This window comes from Sylvia atricapilla, chromosome 2 (genome assembly GCF_009819655.1).
Source record: "Sylvia atricapilla isolate bSylAtr1 chromosome 2, bSylAtr1.pri, whole genome shotgun sequence".
NCBI classification, from domain to species: Eukaryota; Metazoa; Chordata; class Aves; order Passeriformes; family Sylviidae; genus Sylvia; species Sylvia atricapilla.
The window spans coordinates 781,506-787,505 of record NC_089141.1 but is presented as its reverse complement, the minus strand read 5'-3'; positions in this window follow the sequence as shown (position 1 = coordinate 787,505).

Below are 6,000 nucleotides of genomic sequence, written 5' to 3'. Positions count from 1 at the left end.
AACCCTGATCCTCAAGAAGAGCAGCTGCAATCACTAACCAGCAGTAGTTTAAAATCCACTTTGTTTCTTTTCCCAGCATCTGCTCACCCAAGAGCATAACAAACTCACCCCACTTAGTACATTTAAATTGGAGAGAGCATTTTTGGTCAAATGCTCTTCTAGTCTAATGCAAGTGCCTGGTGTGTCACCTAACTGATGAGAAGCAGCAGTGACATTATCATTACTCAGCTCCAGAGTCTGCCAGCATTTTGCTCACCTTCCAGCTGGACATGGAATGAGATCTGCTGGCAGCACACACCAGGTTCCAAACTGGCTGTGCTTCAGATACCATGGAGGAGTTTGTCCTCCACAGCTAAAACAAACTGCATGCAGCTTCACCCCTTAAGAGCTAAACAGTAAGACACATGGAACTCAGGATTCTGTTTGAACAGCTAATCACAGGTTTGTGGCAGCAGCGAAACTGGGTATAAAGGGCATGCATAAATTTGTCACAGAACGTGCTTCTACTTTTTGCAGTCCCATTACATGCTGTCGAAATAACAATTTACTTCATGCATATATGTGCATGTATATACATGTGTGACCTTGTCCAGCATTACTAAAGACACAGACTAAATTAAAAAAAAATCTCCATTAAATCCCCTGGGGAAGCAATAGGATGAAATCATGCTGACTCTTGCACCTGAAGTCCCCTCTAAGGTAGATGATTTTCCTGGCCTGGGGAAACACTACAGAGGGTGTGGAAGTCACAGTGCCACTCCTATTTAACCATCAACTTTTTACACACTGGCAGCTTATGCCAGTCACTTCAGATTGATGCTAAAAAGTACATTCTGACAAAACAAGCAGCACAGTGCCTGCCTAGAGCACATCACAGACATTACTGACACCTATGGTTAGCTTTGTCTGAGTCACTGCCAATCAAGGCTGGTTTGCAAACACCTACTTTGAGGGCTGAGACAACAGGTAGCAATTAAGCTCAGAATTCCCAGCTCTAACTTTGGGATTTAAAAAAAAACTATCTACAGATAGCTCCCCCTCAGTGACCACTGTGTGAAAAGATGAGGGAATCAGGGCCATCCATTCCCTCCCTCTGCCCACCCACAGAACTCCCATATCTGCAAGACAGGCACGCTGAAAGCAACCCAAAGGAAGTGTGTGTCTGATCTCACTGGGTTACAACCATCTGACATGAGTCCAGGCTCCAGGAATCATTATCAATGCTTGTTTCCTGATCCAGTATTACAATGGAGCTTCATCATCTGTATTACAGCAGAGAACTGCCAAGAAGGACAGAACTGGATCTGTGGATTAGCATGCTTTTCGTCCCAAAAGTGCAGTCAGGCAAAGATGTCAGCTCTGTGTACACACAAGAGCAAGCACACACTGACTTCTCATCCCTTTGCACCACTACTTGCACTGAGAAGTTGTCAGCACATCCTAGTAACAAGGATACTGGGTCTGCCTGCTTAGGAGACACAAATGCAGCACCTCAAAAGAATCCCAAAGCAACCCTCAATGACACCATTCTGCATCAGAGAAATTACTGAGCTCAACTGATGTTAGTTGACTCACAAGGTAATCATCATGCATCAAAGCAGTCAGCAGTACAGGACACACAGGGATGATTAGCTCAAGTTGTACCTTTTATTTTCAGGATTAAACCCCTCAATGATATAAAGCAGAGGAAACAGATGTAAACCCCAAATTTATCTGCAGTTCAGATGAGGCATCCTGGTTTCACGAAATTGAATCAGACAGGTGGGTAAAGCACACACTGCCAAAAGAAGACAAACTGGACAAAATAAATACTGAGAACTGGTAACTCCTCTTCACCTGGTCCCCTCTGCACCCTTCCACAGTATCAATAAAAAAATATCCACCTGGAGAATACATTTGACATTGAGAAAAAAATCAAAGAACCATCTAAATTATTTTTATAGAAGATGTACTGATCAATACTGCTTTCAAAATTAAGAATACACCACAGTTCAATGTAGATGGTATGACAGATCTAACAAAGGGAAAGAAGTACTGTTTGAAAAGACAACACACAATGCATAAATATTCAATTTATAGGATATAAAATATAAGCAGATTCAGCACACAGTTCTGAAGTTGACATTCCTATTCCAGTCCCTACAATTAACAGTTTACTTGGCAAGACTTGTAGAGAAATAAATATGCATACAGAAGTCAGTGCACTTCAACAGAACAGATGTATTGAATTAGTGGGACAGATTATTTTTAATGCAAAATAGAGACTGATTTAACCTAAACCAAAGAGCTGACAGGATTACCTTTAAAGGTGTCATTAAGTAAATCACCATACTCCTACCACAGTTAGTCCTACATACATGTCCTCAGCATAAAAATTATTTGCTCTTCACCATATGCTCTGGCTCTTCTACCCATCTGTTGAGCTAAAACCCAAAGCTGGAATAAGAAATTGTCAAAGAAGAAAAAAAAAAACCAACTTATTTTTCATTGCCAAAAGGACTGCGTTTAGACCCGATCTATACTTCAAATAATTTTTGAGTCAGTTCTGTTCCCCACATTAGACAATTTCTCTGTGCTTTAACAAGCACTGAAATTTTGCCTGAAGTTTTGTCCTAAACAGCAGTCCTCTGACCAAAAAAAATCTGCTTATAAGGGATTGGTAACTATGTGTTCAAGTCAAGATGAATGTCTTACAAAAACAGCATATGGATGTCACATTAAGTACTGTGTATTCAAGTAAACCTCAAGTCACACATGCTCAGTCAGACTTCCAAAGGCAGCCCTATTCTAAATCAAAATATTCATGTCCTCTGTCTATCTGTGTCCTAAACCCTGGCTGGCTAAATGATGCCTCAATGAACTCTTGACACCTGAGACAGGTATGCAAAGAAAGTATTCCCAAAGGCTTAGCCAGATGAGAAGTGATGAGCACCTTGGCAGAAGTCCTTCTCCTGCTGGAGCCAAAATCCCTGCTCAGAAGTGGTTTTCAGCCTCACACTTCAGGTGCTTTTTAAACCCCAACAACATCAAAACCCAGCACGTGTTAGGAGCAAGGACACCCTTTTCCTATTATTCTTTCCTCCAAAGAGGCTGTTTAATAGAACATGGGCCTTTTTGCAGCCAGCATTTCTACTCTGAATTATAGAATTGTTAAGGTTGGACAAGACCAAGTCCATCACTGTTGTTTTTTTGACACCACTATATCCTCAAGTGCATATATCCTATGCAGTTTAATATAAATATATTATGACAGCAGTCCCCAGGTAAAAGCCATGGGATTGCTGGTCTGCAAAATCTAGTACTAACTCCTTTTTGTTTTCAGCTACAGGACACAGTAAGAGGCTAAAAACTCGTAGGTGCTCCATAACAAACATCTACTTTTGTACATGTGCCATCAGGGATACACACAGAGATCTACTGTGCCTCAAATATACCCCTAAAGTGCACATAGCAGCAATCAGTGTGAGCAGAGGAATGCCACCAGTGTGCCTGGCATTCAGACACTGCACACCAGGAAGAGAAACAACAGCCAGAAAACAGTGGATAACTAACCTGAATCTGGAATAACAAACCAGACGGATAATTATTCAAGAACACACAGTTTAAGTGCTTTGCCTCAAGCAGCTGCTTGTTTTCTGGCTTCTCCTCTCCCAGCACCTAAAAGGGTGAAGAGGTCAGAACAATTCTTCTGGTTTTCTTCCCAGCCTCTTTAAAAGTGAGCTCCACTGCTTTGGGGATAGATAAACAAGACTAAACCCACTGTATTCACCAGACATCCATCTGCATCAACAGCAGAACCCCTCACCTTCTCCTGTGCTCATCCCCATCTTGATTCTCCTCGAGCTCACACATTCTGACCTTGCAGGCTGTTATTTGCTGTCTCAGGGGCAGACTTGGCCAAGAGCCTCAGTGTGAGCTGCAGCTCTGTCCCTCACCTGCCAGACCTGCTCCACTCTGCTGCCCAGAACTGGGCCGAGCACTGCCACACCTTCCATGTGGGCACTGGATGCAAACTACTGCCCTATTTCCTTGACCCTCCCTTCCTGCCCAGCTCACCTTTTAATTTTGTAATGCTGGAAAATAGGCCAAAGTCCAAGCCCAAAGTCCAAGCCTAGATGAGCTCCATTTTGCAAAGCATGAGGAAGTCTGGATAGGTTTTGGTGTTGAATAAGCAAGATCAGCCTATTATAGGGATAGCTTTTCTCTGTGTAAGAGAAGAGATGAAAGAAAGGTGGCTCACATTGCTTAGGATGGTTTTGGACAACCCTGAGACAATTCTAAACACAGCATGAAGGCTGCCCAGAGTGGCCACGGGAGATGTCATGTCATGGACAAGTGTCACCTGCCAATTGCCCAACTGACCATTTACTGTCAGGTTCCTCACACTGGGAGAGCACTGCTCTGAAATGACACACAAGTCTCTTCTGACAGGCCACACTTACAGAAATGTTTTACTGCCACACATTACCCTTCATACTAAATCTATTTTCCATTTCTTTTCCCTCTGCTAACACCCTTAACACCCAGCACATTTCAAGAGGCAGGAACTAACAGCGAATATGTTAGAGAAATTTCTGAGTTCACATTTAAAAATGTCTAACCAAAGCCCTGAGCTCATCCCATCTCCATTTAAATAAATACAGCAGAAGGACTAAAAATAGTCATTATTGTGCATACAAAATACAAACATTGGTTGAGTCAAATCTCTTTTGAGGCAGACATACAAAATATATTAAGGGTCCAATACAAACACCAAAGTTCACTTTGTCTTCTGGTTCTGCAGGGAACCCTGCAAAGGTATTATTATTTCTGCCTCGCTGGCATTCAAGTCAAGTCACAGCATCACAGGATATTCTGGGTTGGAAGGAACCCATAAAGGTCATGCTCCTAAATGAATGACCCATAGAGGGATCAAACCCACAACCTTGGTGTTAACACCCAACTGAGCACCAAGACAATCTGTAGAAGAAAACCACTGAAACCAAACCCACGTGGAGTTTCAGCTGGGGCTGTGAGTAAAGCAGCAGTAAAGATAAAATTCAGCTAAGGAAAATCCAGGTACTTTAAATAAACTTGCAGACTGAACAGAACTGCTCAAGACAGGTTCTGAAAGTTTCATCAACAAGAAAAAAAAAGCCCCAACAAATCCAATAAAAACCTTCTGCTGTGGTTTTAAAAGGGGGTGTTAACAACAAATTTTAACATAATTCCCAAACCCTGATTTTTATGACTTGTCCCCTATCACTGAGACAACAAGTGGAAAGGAGAAAGACTGAGTGACAGGAACTTCCCCACTCCCAACTCCCTCTGAGGAATGATTCAGTTAAAAAATTCAAGGAACTCTAATGAAAGCCATGTAAACAACAGATAAAGCAGATTACAGTCTGCTCTGAACTCGGACAAGGTTCACATGGAAGGTTTGCAAACCTTTACATTTCTCCTGAGTTGTGACAAGCAAACAAAGAAGGTTGGGATTTTACACAGCTGTCAGACCACGATGGCAGATACAGGATAAAACAACAAAATAAACAATAAATGTGGAGATGAATTTTTCCTTTGAATAAATACGTATAAAGACAATCCATTCTACAATAAATAAGCTTAGAGATAAATAAAAATTCATAGTCAGTGAATAATTAGTGCACCAATTGCTGCTTCAGGAAGATGACTGAGTAGAGAAATATCTGCTAATCAGCCCCTTTTGTGCTTTTTTAAAAAAGATATACAACGAAGATAAATCAGACCATAGGATACTATCAGCTAGTAAATTAAGTGCTGATAAGTACCAACATATGATTACATTGGCTCAAACACACACGGTGGCATTTCACTGTGAACCAGCACAGAGTTATGACTAAAGAAAGAAGCAGTACTAACACCTGGCTGTGCCTGTGTGATTATTGCTTCCTCTGTCACAAGCAGGTGAAGGCTGCAGAAATTTCTCCCTCCATAGGTGTGGCTCTGTCCACAAGCACAGCTCACAGGTCTGACTGCAGAATT